A 16,198-nucleotide genomic window follows, 5' to 3' on the forward strand; every position below is an offset into this window, starting at 1 on the left:
ACTGTGTCATCTTGGAAGCATGTAACTCAGAAAGCAATTCTCTTTCAGAGTGAAAATGTAGATCTGGGGCAGCTAGATGGTGCAGTGGGTAGAGCACCAGCCCTGAAGTCAGAAGGACCCGAGTTCAAATTTGGATTCAGATACTTAATACTTCCTAGTTATGTAACCCCTCAGCAAAAAAAAAAAAAAAAAATGTAGATGCTAAGCAAGAGAATAGAGACAGAGCTTATGATTTTTCTGGCAAATGAAGAGATCCAGATCTTTCCAGTTTTCTATCCACTATGGCACCTTATCTCTCACATCAAACCAAAATTTTCTCTACTCTCCATCCTGAAAGTTCACTTCAAGATGGACTTTTTACATTGGAAATACCATCTGGTACTGTAGGCCCTCTCCCTCTGATTGGTTGGTTCATCTAAGAACTCCATTTTATTTTTTTTTAATTAAAGCTTTTTATTGACAAAACATATGCATGGGTAATTTTTCAACATTGACCCTTGCAAAACCTTCTGTTCCAATTTTCCCCCTTTTTCCTCCACTCCCTCCCCTAGGTGGCAGGTAATCCAATAGATGTTTAAATATGTTAAAATACATGTTAAATCCAATATATGTATACATATTTATACAGTTACCTTGCTGCACAAGAAAAATCAGATCAATGAGAAAAAAATGGAAAGGAAAACAAAATGCAAGCAAATAACAACAAAAAGAATGAAAATTTTCTGTGTTGTGATCCACACTCAGTTTCCCCAGTCCTCTTTCTGGGTGTAGATGGCTCTCTTCATCACAAGATTATTGGAACTGATCTGAATCATCTCATTGTTGAGAAGAGCCATGTCCATCTGAATTGATCATCTTATAATCTTGTTGTTGCCATGTACAATGATCTCCTGGTCAAGAACTCCATTCTAAGGGGAACATTCAGGCCAGCCATATGATTCTTCCTCTCTAAGCTACACTCTAAACTCTCACATCTTTCAATACCAAGCCCTCATTGGAAGGAACCTTCATCTACACCCTTCCCCAGCCTTTTCACCTTCCTTTTATCTTTTGTCATTCCCCCCACCCATCCAGAAGCTGATCCCTACCCAAGGGACAAAATGTTGTTCTTTGTGCTTACATTTGTAATCTAAGTGATGAATGCAGTGTTTGGCACATTGTGATCCCATAATAAGTGTTGGTTAACTTGACTTGATTGAATATGCTGTAAAGTTAGAAACAGCAAGATTTGACAACTAGGTAGGCAATCACTTTGACACAAAAGGACAGTATTCTAGATACCAACATTCAGGTGTTCACAGAACAGTATGATTGGAGGCTAAACCACTTTATATTTCTACCTGGTTCTTTGGTGGGGAGAGAATCAGTGAAGAAGCAAAGAATTGGCTTTACTGGCCTCCTCTTCACTCCAAAAATGATTTAGTCAGGTACTTATGCTAGTGCTACCTTAGCTCCTCATCTTCCCCAAGCAAGAAGAAGACATCCCTCTTACCAAAGTTTTCTCTGTCCATCCCATTTTCCCCTATCAGCTATACATACATGGAAGCAGAAAGGCAGCATGGTTCAGTAGAAAGACCATAGGATGGAGTTTTTCAGTCATGTCTGACTGTTTATTCAAATCTGTCATGTGAGCTTGTATGAAATCACTTGACCTCTCCTGCCTGTAAAATGGGAAATGGATGTTAGAAAAGGATGATGTCTGGGATATCTTCTAACTCTAAATCTTCAACTCCTGTTCACAGTGATTTCAGACATAAAGAAGGTTCAGCATAAGGACCTGAAATGTCGCCATTAAATCGGTCAATAAGTATTTACGGAGGGGGGCAGCTAGTGGATAGAGCACCAGCCCTGAAGTGGGAGGACCTGAGTTCAAATTTGACCTCAGACACTTAAGACTTCCTAGTTGTGTGACCCTGGGCAAGTCACTTAACCCCAATTGCCTCAGGGGGAGAAAAGTATTTACTGAACATCTACATTGTGGCAGGAGCTGTCCTAAGTGCTGATGATACAAAGAAAGGCAAAAGACAGCACCTGCCCTCAAGAAGCTCACACTCTAATGGCAGAGTTGATAATATGCAAACAACTATGAACAAACAATATATACAGAACCAGTTGGAAATAATCAACAGAGGGAAGCAAAACAAAACAAAAGGTTAGGTTTTTGATGGGGACTTAAAGAAAGCCAAATTGGTAGCAATGAGGAGAGGGATCAGCCAGTGAAAATGCCCAGAATGGAAATGTGGAGTGTCTCAATACAGCATTACATTATTCCCAATGAAAATACCCCCTGGAAGAGAGAGGTTAACACTTCAAAATTTATCAGCCATTTACACCTTGAGGTAAATTAGTTTGTCAGAGCCTCTCCAGAGATTACGTTTGAGAGAGGGAGGGAGGGAGTATTTTGCCATCAGAAAGTCAGCAGCTAATGTCAATACTCTGACAAGGACATGGGCAGCCCACAGAGGCTGCTTAGTCTTCTGGGTTGCCATTTCTAAGCTGGACTTCTCAGTGTCAGGAGGGAAGATAAGAAAGCCAGGTAAGATCCCTATGTGGCCAAGGAGCACAGCTCTGGCCATCAGTCACCCTGAGTGGACTTCCCCATGGGGCAGTGTCAGTTTTCCCCTGTTTTATATGCCTTCATGGGAAGAATCTCTTAGAGTGGGCTGTATTAGTAGCTGTTAGGAGTGCCAGGTAGCCATGAAGTCAACAGGGCTTAGGTAATTATGGTGATATATCCAACATCAGTGAGATGAAGCATCCAAGAAACTCATTGTTCTTTCTCTTGGGAAACTCTTCTTGTTCTCTTACTTGGGCTTGTACTAAAGGCTGCAAGAGCCCAGCCACAGAGGTGGTAAGACCTGACAATGAAGGCACTAAGCAGCCAAAAGTGGAAAATGAGGGAACCACTGACCTAAGAAGAAAGGGAAGAGGAGAGAGAAAAGGAAGGAAGGAAGGAAGAAAGGGAAGTAGGGAGGAAGGAAGGAAGGAAGGAAGGAAGAAAGGGAAGTAGGGAGGAAGGAAGGAAGGAAGGAAGGAAGGAAGGAAGGAAGGAAGGAAGGAAGGAAGGAAGGAAGGAAGGAAGGAAGGAAGGAAGGAAGGGAGGGAGGGAGGGAGGGAGGGAGGGAGGGAGGGAGGGAGGAAGGAAGGGAGGGAGGAGGGAAGGGAGGGAGGAGGGAAGGGAGGAAGGAGGGAAGGGAGGAAGGAAGGAAGGAAGGAAGGAAGGAAGGAAGGGAGGAAGGAAGGAAGGAAGGAAGGAAGGAAGGAAGGAAGGAAGGAAGGAAGGAAGGAAGGAAGGAAGGAAGGAAGGGAGGAAGGAAGGAAGGAAGGAAGGAAGGAAGGGAGGGAGGGAGGAAGGAAGGAAGGAAGGAAGGAAGGAAGGAAGGAAGGAAGGAAGGAGGGAGGGAGGGAGGGAGGGAGGGAGGGAAGGAAGGAAGGAAGGAAGGAAGGAAGGAAGGAAGGAAGGAAGGAAGGAGGGAAGGAAGGAAGGAAGGAAGGAAGGAAGGAAGGAAGGAGGGAAGGAGGGAAGGAAAGAAGGAAAGCAGGCAGACAGAAAGAAAGGAAAGAAGGAAGAAAGGAAGGAGAAAAGGAAGGGAAGAAGGGAGAAAGGAAAAAATGAAGGAAGGAAAAGGGAAGGAAAGAGAGAGGGTGGGAAAAAAGGAAAGAAGGAAGGAAAAAAACATTTAATAAATGCCTACTATGTACCAGATACTGATCTAAGCACTTTACAAATATTTCCTCATTAGATCTTCCCAAAAACCCTGGGAAATAGATGCTATTATTATATCTATTTTATAGTAGAGGAAACAGGTATACTAAGGTTGTTGTGACTTGTCCAGGATCACACAGTCAATTAGTGTCTGAGATTAGGTTAGAATTGACATGTTCTTCATCCTAAATCAAAGGTTCTATCCATTGCATCACAAACTGCCTCTAGAGGATTCGAACCGTGTCTGCCAAAAAACGCTTGCGTGCATTGGATCATTGAGGCCATTTGGTTGAGCCTTCTCATTTTATAGATGAGGAAGCTGTGGCCAGAAAGTGCAAAGCGAATGGCCTAAGTTCACATGGATAGTAAGTGGTAAAGCCAGGATTCAATCAAGTTCATAATAATATATAGCATGATAGTATATACTTCAGAATTTGGAAGGGTGTTATATCTACCATATCTACCTATTGTTCTCCATGCCTTATCTGACATTTTTTACTGCCCTTAAGGCATTCCTTACCCTTTACTCAACCCCATCTCTCCATTCCCCATACCAGATCTCCAATTTTTAAAGAAATAAAAGGGTTGGAAAGAACTAGGCCAGAGGTGATTCTCATTTGAGTAATTTATCATCAGAGTAGAAAGGTGAAGGTTTTTCATGGATTCAGGAAATAAGCCCAGAGAAAGACCAGGAATAACAGGCTGGCAGTGAGGTAGGATGGCAATGGACACCTTCTCCAATGGCCAAAACTTGGCTCCAGTCAGACTATAAGCCAGAGAACAATGTGAAAAGCCCAGGCAGATAGCTTCGTTTATCTTAACCAGTGGTAATTAATCATTTTAGACATAAATAACTTCTCCCCAGAATAGAACACAATGTCTTGGCTCATGCAAATGAATCAAAGCTTCCCTGGCCGGTCTAAAACCAAGCTCTGAGAGTCAGAAATCTGGGTTCAAATCCTGCCTCTGGTAATCATCAACTGTGTGAACTTGAGCATATCATTTCTTCTCCTTGAGCCTTAGTTTCCTTATCTGAAATGATAAGGTTAGACTTGTTAGTCAACAAGGTTCCTTCTAGCTCTCAATCTCTGATCCTACAATCCTGTGAGCTTAGAAATCTGTACACTAAATTGGTCTTCCTCCAATCAGTTTTTTTTTTCCAAGACTCAGGAAGTGAAAGCCATTATTTTCACATAATTTCTCTTTTCTTCCAATTCTGTTATGAAATCTGTATGTTCCTATTTAAAATATGCATAACAGAGGTTAAATGATTTTCTTAAAAAGAGTGTTTGCTTAATTAAGAGAAATGTAGTTTGGTGTGGTGGGACATGCTAGGATCAATAGACCTAGGTAAAAATCCCAACTCCACTAATCAATCAACCTATAAACATTTCTCAAACACTCATTGTGTGCCAAGCTCTATGCTAGATTCTGGGAATACAAAAAATTAAATAATCCATGTCCTCAAGACACTTGTATTCTTTTTACTAACTGCTGTATTCCTGAACCTGCAATTTTCTTGATATACAAAGACAGAATCAGAAGCATTGGGCAAATGTGCAGAAAGGCAAATTTTGGTTTTTATTAAGAATAATATCCTTCCAAATGGCTTTATTTACAAGTGCTTATGTTGTGTCAAAAGATAATGAGTTTCCTTCCACTGGAGGTCTTCAGGTAGAAGTTGAATGACTACTTATTGGACATATAACAGAAGAGATCAATTTTTTAGTTACTGGTTCGATTATATGGCGCCCTTCCTTTTCTGAAGTTAATCTTTCTGAATCCTTGGATTGTTCCCATATAAAATGGATCTAATAATATTTACAAGGAGAGGCAGCATTGCATAGTGGATAGAGGGCTGGTTTTGGAGATTGGAAGACCTGAGTTCGAATTGAAACATACAAGCCATGCAATCCAGGCTATTCTGCTCTGCATCAGTGGAGAAGACTTTCCTCCACTAAGAAAGCAAAAGTTGTCATAAACTGAAAATATTCACAAATTAAGTATGTATTTATAAAAATAACCCCACTCAAATACATCCTGTAAGTCAATCCCTCTCTCTCTCTCTTTGTTGATCAATCACTAGCCAATTGTTGGTAGGATCTTCAAAAGAAAATCATTTGAATATCAAAAGATAAAGAGAGGCCCTTGGAGAAATGGATGCAATCCTCCTACTTTTACTGTAAAATTGACTCCTTTTATGATCTGAGAAGTAAGAGATATCAAAAGTGAAGTACACAATGCTCTATCATTCTACTGTACCATGTATCAGAATATATCTGCCACACCCCTCCCAAATCAAAATTTGATCCGTTCTTTGTTCTCAGAATTAAACAGCAACAGTGCAATTGTAGCTTTTTAAAATATAAGGTAAAATATTTATTTTCCTATTTTTGTTTCATTTTTATAATAAAATGCCAACCAAATCTGCTTTTTTAAAAATTGTTTACTATGAAATTTTTAAAGAATTTATTTTAAATGTTATTTTTCTAATGCCAATATTTCTTGGATAACAAGGGTCAGGTCTCTTGCAGCTAAAAGAAGTCCACTTCATTTTCTGATCTTAATGGTGTATAAAGCTACCAAAGTCCAAATGCTCCCTACCCCATCCCCAACCAATGCAGTGACCTCTATTACTATATTAAAACTAATACATTAATTTCCAATATTGGCAGGAGTGTGCTTGTAAAATTTTAACAATTGGCTCTCAACGGGAGGAAAAAATCCTACCACTGAACACTTTTACGTTTAACCTGTATTAGTGACATTTTCTCCATTCATTTCTTAATACTGAACACTTAATAAAAAAATCAAAGCCTTGATTTGTAGCATTTTCACCTTTCTAAGGTTTAAAAGATCACAATGGAAATTTAACAATCAGCTCTCTTGTTCAAGATAACTCCAACATATTCCCAGTGCTAAGAATATTTTCACTTTAATAAGGATAATAACAACTTGCATTTATCTAAGGACTCTAAGATTTAAAGCACTTTCCTCACTGACAGTATAATTATTCACACTTAAGAGAAAGAAACTGAGATTCAAAATGTGCTTAGAGTCATAGTGTTAGGACTTGAACTTAGCTCTCTTCCCTCTAATACTAGTGTTTATTTTATTGCACATTAAGGTAAAATCTTAACCTAACGCCGTAAACTCCATTAGTGATTCCCAAGCTCTTGCCCAAAGTCCTGAAATCACATTCTAAAGACAGCTTTCTATTCCACCTCCACTCGGGACTCCTCAAATTCTTCTGAATGACTTTTCTCCCCAACATTAGGATAAAAAAAGGATAAATCCAAGTCTGATTTCTGGAGCCAACCAGCCATTAAACTACAGATTCCTAATCTTGGATCTAAGGACCCTCCCAAAGGGTCTATGAACTTGAATGGGGAAAAAATTACAACTTTATTTTCGCCAACCTCCAAATGAAATTTATGATTTCTTTTCATTACGATTTGCCTCCTGACTACAGACAAGCCCATTCCCCTCTCATCCTCAAAAGCCCCTCATCTGATCCATCCATCCCTGCTAGCTATTGTGCCATTTTCTGCATAAATTCCCTGAGAAGATTATCTGCCATCAATGTCTTCACTTCCTTTCTTCTCTTTTTCCTTTCTATCATAATTCTCTACAATCTGGCTTTTGGCTCTATCATCTACCTTAAACTGCTCTCTCCAAAGTTACCAATGATTTCTTAATAACCAAATCTAGTATCTTTTTCTCCATCTTCATTCTTCTTGATGTCTCTGCAGTGCTAGATATTGATGGCCGCTCTCTTCTTGAAATTCTCTTCTCTTAGGTTTCTGTGATACTTTTCTTTCCTGGTAATTTTCCTACCCCTATGATTGTTCCTTCTCAGTCTTCTCTGCCAGATCTTCATCCAGGTTATACTCTAACCATGTCTCAAGCCCTCTTTTATTCTCATTTCACTTTGTGAACTAATGACTTCCCAAGGAGTCAACAATCATCTCTACACAGACGACTCACAAATAATTTATTCAGACTCTAACATATCTATAACTGCTAATGGGACATTTTGAACTGTATATCTCCTAGATATCTCCAAGTTCAAAATGTATAAAACTGAATTCATTATCTTTTCTCCTATCATCCCCTCTTCTTAACTTTCTTTTTACTTTCTTTTACTTTACTCCCCTTGCTTACCCTGTGAAGGGTTACCACCATTCCCCCAATTGTTATTCAGTCATCTCTAATTCTCCATGACCCCATGAACCATACTGGTCCATGGGGTTCTCTTGGCAAAGATTCTGGAGTGGTTTGCCTTTTTCTTCTCCAGTGGATTAAGGCAAACAGAAGTTAAGTGACTTGCCAAGAGTGACATAACTAGTAAGTGTCTGAGGCTGAATTTGAACTCTTTCTGACTCTAAGCCCAGAGTGTTTATCTTATCACAGGGATATATTAACGGATCTATCCATTTAGCAACCTAGTGCTCCTAATACATTGTTGGTAGAGTTATAAACTGATCTAGCCATTCTGGAGAACAATTTGGAACTATACCCAAAGGGCTATTAAACTGTGCATACCCTTTGATCTAGCAGTATTTCTACTGGGCTTACATCTCAGAGAGATCTTAAAGGAGGGAAAGAGACCCACATGTCCAAAAAAAAAAAAGGGGCTCATATGTGGCATCCCTCTTTGTAATGGCAAGAAACTGGAAACTGAATGGATGCCCATCAGTGAGGAAATGGCTAAATAAATTATGACATATGAATGTCATGGAATATTATGTTCTATAAGAAACAATTGATACAATGATCAATTCTGATGGACGTGGCTTTTTCCAACAATGAGATGATTCAGATCAGTTCCAATAATCTTGTGATAAAGAGAGCATCTACACTCAGACTGTGGGACTGAGTGTGGATCACAACATAGAATTTTCACTCTTTCTGTTGTTGTTTGCTTAAATTTTGTTTTCTTTCTCATGTTTTTCCTTCTCGATCTGATTTTTCTTGTGCAGCAAGATAACTGTCTAAATATGTATACATATATTGGATTTAATTTATATTTTAACATATTTAACGTGTATTAGATTACCTGCCATCTAGGAAAGAAGTTTGGGGGAAGGAGGGGAAAATTTGGAACACAAGGTTTTGCAAGGGTCAATGTTGAAAAATTATCCATGCATATATTTTGAAAATAAAAAGCTTTCATAAAGAAAAGAAAACCCAAGTGCTCTCCTTGAGTCTCCACTCTCTTTCACTCTCCATATACTTATACATATATATACATATACAGAACTTGCCAAGTTCTGTCATTTCTACCTTTATAATATCCTTCATCTGGTGTATATGCTCTCTTGGCTGCTTGGACACCTCCATCACCCTGCCTGAATTATTGAAATAGTCTGATGCTTAGTCTCATTGTTTCAGGTCCTTTCTTACTTCTTATCCTTCTTTCACCAGCTTTCAAATTAACTCCCTAAAGTCCATGTCTACACCCATCACCCCACACTTTAATCAACTTCAGGGCTCCCTATCGCTTCCAGGACTGAAAATCTCCTATTTGGATGTGGCTCTTTTCAACAGTGAGATGATTCAGGCCAGGTCCACTGGTCTTGTGATAGAGAGGGCCATCTGCACCCAGAGAGAGGACTGTGGGGACTGAGTATGGATCACAACAGAGCATTTTCACCTTTTTGTGTCCTGTTGTTTGCTTACATTTCTTTCTTTCTCATTTTTTCCTTTTTTATCTGATTTTTTTTGTGCAGCATGATAATTGTGGAAATATATATATATATATATATATATATATATATATATATATATATATATATATATATATATATATATATATATATATATATATAGAATAATTGCATATGTTCAACATATATCAGATTACTTGCCGTCTAGGAGAGGAGGAAGTGAGGGAGGAAGGAAGAAAAATTTGGAGCACAAGGCTTTGCAATGGTGAATGTTGAAAACTATCTATGCATATGTTTTGAAAATAAAAAGCTTTATTTTAAAGAAATCAAAAAGGGAAATCTTCCATTTGGCTCATAAAACCTCCCTATAACCTGACTTCTTCTTTCTTTTCAGTTTTCTTATCCCTCATTTCATCCCACCTGCTCCACATTTCAGTGACACTTCCTTCCTTGCTCTCCCTCACACTGGACACTCCATCCAGTCTTTTCATTGGCTGGCCCCAGTGTTTGGAATCTTTCCTTCCTCATCTCCACCTCATTTACACTGGCTTTGTTCAAGTCTCAACCTTCTTTCTCAATCCCTCTTAGTGCTAATGGTTTCTCTCTGTATTTATCTCCGATTTATTCTGTGTATCCCTTGTTTATATGATTTTGTATGTGTGTGTGTGTGTGTGTCTCTATTAGACTTTGAACAAGAGCTATCTCTTCCTTTCCTTATATTCTCCTTGTTTAGCCCAGTGCCTGGCACATAACAGGCATTTGATTAAATGCAATTTGACTAACTGATACAAAATCTTTACTCTATCTACAGCCCTGGGTAGTCACTTTGATCTCACTCTCAGAAATATAGTCCTAAACCTGGCAGAGTCCTTGAAAAAATTTTATGGCCTGGGTGATTAATTACTTTCCTTGCACTTGGGTCAGAAATAATTATCATTTACTTTTAAATGACCACTGACTGAACAGATCCCAAATGCACCCTTCTGTCTTGCTGTCTGCCCACATTAGGGCACACTATCACACCATATAAAGCATGGAAGCAAAAGGCAAGTGGATATGACCCTAACTTGGGTAGCAACTAGGGAGCACAGCAGTCCACTGTCGTTTTTATACTTGTCATTGTATGGTTGTAAGAGATTGAAGATTAAGTGGCAAATAAATCATTTGAGGGCTGACCACCTTTCTTGTTCTCCTAATTGAAATGTTAGAGGGATTAACCAAGCAATGAGAATGAGTTAGTTTCAGCTCACAACATGATGGAAATAAAAACAAACATAATAGTAGTGGTGATGATAATTACTAGTCAAGGAATTGGTAGAAATTATGTGATATAACACTGCAGGCTGCAAAGATCTAATATCTACTGTATACCTAGAGATGACTGGATAGCAAAAATTAAATATCATTTCATAAAATAACATGCAGCTCCTCATGCTCCAATTATAGACCAGAACTCAACTAATAAAATGTACTGGAACCAGAACATCAGGAATTGTTGTCCATAACTGCTAGGACATCCCACTGATTGATAAAAACTTAAGAATCAATTTTTAATACATGGAACCTTAGTGAAGACTCATTTCCTGGTTACATAGAAGGAAAAGCTTTTAAACTATAGAGACCTGGAGAAGGAGACCAAACCATGTAGGAAGAGAGTAAAAAGCAAATCATTCCTATTATCCTGTCTGCTGCTGGAGTGCTTTAAGTGAGCCCAGGGAGAATGGGCAGACACGCTACTGTGATTAGCTAAATATAAAAATCAGTCATTTTATCTACATGTGGAATTATCCCTAGAACACTAAATATAGAAGAATAATAGGGGCCAGTGAGGTGCCTTCAAGAGAGGGCCTGAGTTCTGATCTACAATGGAACAGAAAGTTTGCTTACCCATTACTTTCTATACCAATGAAATAAACCAGTTCTGGTCCAAATAAGAAGAGAGAAGCAATTCTATAGTGTTTTAAGATTTGGGAAGAATTTTACTAATACTTGATCCTGACAAAAAGCTGTGGGCTGGGTGATGTTGTCATCATCATTTTTTTTACAGAGGTAAAGATTTCTTATGTAATACATATTCAGGGCCGTATTTGAACCCATTTCTTTCTAACTTCAGAGCTAGTTCTCTTTTCACCTCACCAGCTTCCAGAACTCTAGGTTGAGAATACTGAACTAAGAAATCAAGAGATCTGAGTTCTAGTTTTGCTACCACCCATTAAAGACCCCTTGTTGCAAGTTACTTAGTACTCCATTACCTCAGTTTCCCTTTATGTAAAATGAACAGATTGGACTAGAAGATCTCTCAAGGCTATCCAGTTCTAACACTTTTATCCAATCAACAGCATTAATTACATGGTTGACCATAAAATTTAGGGATTAGATTCACTCTTTGAGCGTGATACTGAAGGAAATATAAGCTTCCTCTGCTGAAGAAATACCATATTCCTTTAGCCTCTGTGATCTCCCTCAAAAACCCAGATGAAATCAGAGCCCTTATCCAGCTATAACTCAATTAATTCCATTAAAATGTTACTCAGATGCCTCTTCGCAGGGTGGAGGTGACCCTATGTTTTCAAAGGCTACACCAGTGCAGTACCGGTCTTAGAAGGTCCTGCCAAGATGAAAAAGCATCAAGTATCAGATGAGTCAAAATAGCTCATTTCAGGCCAGCCACAAGATGATTCAGTTTTTCAACACTGGCAACTCACCAAAATGTTCTCCTGAGCAGACCTATAGAAGGAACTTGTTAAGTCCCTGAAGAAACTTTACCACCCATAAAGCTTGTTTCATATTAAGACTTAATACCCATTAACCACTTTCTCAAATTCTATACTCTAGCCAAAGTGGATTACTCTCTGTTCCATATTCCGCAATATTCCATCTACCACTTCCAATCCTTTGCCCAGACTGTACCCCAGGCCTGAAAATAACCTCCCTCCTCCCTTGATCATCTTGGCTATATTCAAGCCTCAGCTTACGGGCCAGCTATTAACTGAGACCTTTCCTGATCCTCCCCAACCTTGTTCCTGCTCTCTTGCACCAGTATGACTTTATATTTATTTTCTATTTACTTACATGGGCATATGTTTTCTCTCAACAGACTGTAAGCTTGGAATATAAGGGCAAAGGTATTGTATTCATTTTCATTGCTTCTGTGTCCTAGCATAACAGTCAGCACGTGGGAGGACTTAATAAAACACTGGCTGAATTTTAATAACATACATCTATAATAAGCACACATCTATAATACCGACTTACTTGAGTTTGGGACTTTGTAGTAGGGTAAAGATAGTTGTATACTAAGTTGAGCATGGATATATTCATGTCTTAGGTTGTCAAGCTATTAAAGAAGACTTCAAATGTTTCCAAATCTTCTTTTTCTAATCTTATTATAGATTTTAGTTGCATGTTCTCCCAATGATTATAGATTTAGATGCAAAAGAAACTAACCAACTCATTTGACAGATAAAACTAAAACCAAATAGAAATAAAGACGTGCACAGATAATAAGTAGCAAAACTGAGATTCGGGTCCAATTTCTCCGACTATTCTTTCCACTGTGGCTCTAAAGTGATATGGGATATGTCCAAACCCTCAGATCTAATGCAGAAATGGCTCTTGTTAGAAAATTCCTGGCCATTTCTGAAATGACAGTGTCATTGTTCTTTAACACATAAAGTCTGTCATTGAAACTGACCAGATGAGCTTTAAAATCATGTTAAAGCTTGTTCGGGATGTAAACAAGGGACATGCATTAATCCATTATCTGATGCTTCTGTCTTGGCAGAGAGGTGATGGATGGAGATGTAGAACGAGACATATTTTCAGACTGAAAACATATGGATTCATTTTGTTCAACTGTATGTGTTTGTTATAAGGAAGAGTTTATGAGGATAAGGAGGATTTGGTAGAAGAGAAGAAGAGGAGGCAATGAGGAGGAGGAGGAAAAAAGAGGTGAAGAAAGAAGAGTGGCAAGGAAACACTGAAAAATACATAGACAAGAGCAGAAGAAGGGTAAAAAGCAAGAAGAGCAAAGTAGGTAATACCAAAGAATAATACATACTTTTTTAAAAAATCAAGTCAAGACAAATCAATAAATATTTATTAAGTGACTATTATGTGCTAGGTGCTGTAGTGGTAGAAATAAAAAGATGTGAAAAAGAAAAGCCAAAAAAAAAAGACAATTCCTGTCCTCAAGGAGACCATAGTCTGATATGAGAAAAAATATGTAAAAGCTATATACAAACAAGACATTTGTTCTGTCATTTTCAGTTGTGCTCAGTTCTTTGTGACTCTAATTGGGGTTTTCTTGGCAAAGATACTGGTGCAGTTTGCCATTTCCTTCTCTAGCTCATTTTACAAATGAGAAAACTGAGATAAGCAGGGTTAAGTGACTTACATAGGTCACACAGCTGGTAAGTGTCTGAGGCTGGATTTGAAGTTAAGAAAATGAGCAAAGAATTGGAAAATGAGTAGATGGCCATCACTTGGGGAATGGCTGAACAAGTTGTGGTATATGAAGACAATGGAATATTATTGCTCTCTAAAAAACATAAACAACCTAATTTTAGAAAGACTTGTAAGGATTTACATGAATTAATGTTGAGCAAAACAAGCAGAACCTGGGAATACATTGTACATAATAACAGCAAGAACGTGCGATGATCAATTATGAAAGTCTTGGTTCTTAGCAGTTCAGTGATCCAAGACAATCCCAGTAGATTTTCAACAGAAAATACCATCTGCATCCAGAAAAAGAACTATGGAGATGTTATTGGGTTTTTTTTAATCTCTCCCATGGTTTTCCCATTTTGCTCTATTTTTCTCTCCCAACATGATTCATAAAGCAATGTGTATTAAAAAAAAAAAAAAAAAAAGTTAGGAAAATGATTCTTCATGATTCCAGGCCCCAAGCTCTAACACTGCACCACTCAGCTGCCCCACAAACAAAATTAAAAAAGAATAAATTGGAGATAATCAATAAAGAAAAGAGGCCAGAGTACTATAGAAAGTAGGAGCTTGGCTGGGACCTGATGTTGATTCCAATTAAATCAAATCAAATTGGGCACTTAGAAGGTCCCATAGGCTTCCTGCTTTTCGAGAGCGCATGTACATCTCTCTGTGTGTATATGTGTGTGTGTAAATAAAACGGAAAAAGAGATTTAGAGCTGGAAGCAATCTTACAATCCATAAAATCTAACTCCCTCATTTTATAGTAACTGAGGCAACAGAAAGATACTTTGCCAGAGTCACACAGCTAGTGTCTGAGGTTGCATTTGACATTTCATTATGTCTTTCTGACTCCAAGACCAGTGCTCAATGCTTAGGGCAGTAGTTCCTAACTTAGGGATCTTGGACCATTTATATGTAAATAATTGTTACAAGAGGTCTTTGAATCCATATGGACAGCAAGCATTGTCACCTTTTCTTTATTTATCTCCAGCATGGTGCAGCAATGACTCAGACTAGCAAATAAGCAAACATACTGTGCTTCCTGCATCTTGAATATGTATATATTTTTCAATTATATTTAGATATTATTATCATTAATAAAATACAAATTCATTTAGAAACATTCCTGGACTCATAGCAGCTTTATTTCCTCAATCAACAGATATTATTATCAGGCAAGATATGTCAGAAGCAGTTAAGGGGCTCAATAGATAGAGCACCGGGCTAGGAATCAGGAGTCAGGAAGTTCAAATCTGACCTCAGATACTCAGCTGTAATGACCCTGAACAAGTCACTTAACCCTGTTTGCCTCAGTTTCCTTATCTGTAAAATGAAGTAGAGAAGGAAATGGTAAACCCTTTTAGTATCTTTGCCAAGAAAACTTCAATCAGATAGGACTGGAAACAACAACAAAATAATAATAATTTGTAATACAAAGCAATTTCAAGGAAAAAGAGCTAATATCTGAAAGAAGGAAAGTAAGAAATAGCTGGAAGAGGCAGCCTGTGCTTTGAAGGGAACCTGGAATTATAGTCCCAGGCCACTGGCTCTATAATAGGAGAACAGAGGTGGTCCAAATAAGCAGGAGCCGAGGAATTGTGTCCATTGTTATCTTGGTCAGTGAAATGGAAAATGGGCCATGGTTCTCTTGTCAAGGCAAGGGTTCACTTCACCCATGCCATGACCAGACTTATCTTTCATCAGCCCAGGTGAGCTGAAAAAGGACCAATGGCCCCCCTTCCATCTAATCTATCAATACCTTATGGTAGGTCTAGAAAGACTGGAAGCTGAGAGAAAGAGATGGAACATACCAAAGCAGCCATTCTCCTCTCCCCAACCCAGCTGGTATCATTCACTCCAGCCTTGGCAGCTCCTTGCATAGAATGGTGCAATCACCAAACATCGTGAGATTCTAAAATAGGGAACCCATTTGGAACTGGCCTATTTTTATCAAGATAAAGCTTCCAGCTAGTGCTACTGCTCTCTTTGTGATTTATCACTTTTAACCAAGGCAGAGTTTCCTTGGAAGTGAGGGCCCAAGTCCCAAGGAATCAGTGGGGATCAAGGGAAAAAAGAGCAGAGGGTTTAGAAACGGAAGGCCTGGATTCTTGCCCCGTCTCTGTCTCTTAGAACCTGGCCTTAAGACTAGATCGCCACCATTGATGTCTGCAGCCCCAAAACTATGAAATAATCAGGATTGTTTAGATACCTATGAAAACACTGGGGCTTTCTGAACAAGAGCTAAGAGAAAGCCTTTCCCTTCCTTCTCCATAGAAGTGGGGAATTATGGGTGTAAAACATCATACATTCCAGCAGATTTAATTGATGAATTGTTTAGTTTTGCTAAACTGTTCCCCTACCCCTTTTTTGCTCT

At 38.6% G+C, this 16,198-nt stretch overlaps 1 protein-coding gene across 16 annotated transcripts in view; it reads right to left on the reverse strand.

The window, feature by feature from the left end:
* The window catches only part of ANKS1B (ankyrin repeat and sterile alpha motif domain containing 1B), a 1,348,742-nt gene that overhangs the window by 1,308,576 nt on the left and 23,968 nt on the right, over nt 1-16,198 (reverse strand). The window lies entirely within an intron of this gene.

This window comes from Sminthopsis crassicaudata, chromosome 5, assembly GCF_048593235.1.
Source record: "Sminthopsis crassicaudata isolate SCR6 chromosome 5, ASM4859323v1, whole genome shotgun sequence".
In the NCBI taxonomy this organism is placed as follows: Eukaryota; Metazoa; Chordata; class Mammalia; order Dasyuromorphia; family Dasyuridae; genus Sminthopsis; species Sminthopsis crassicaudata.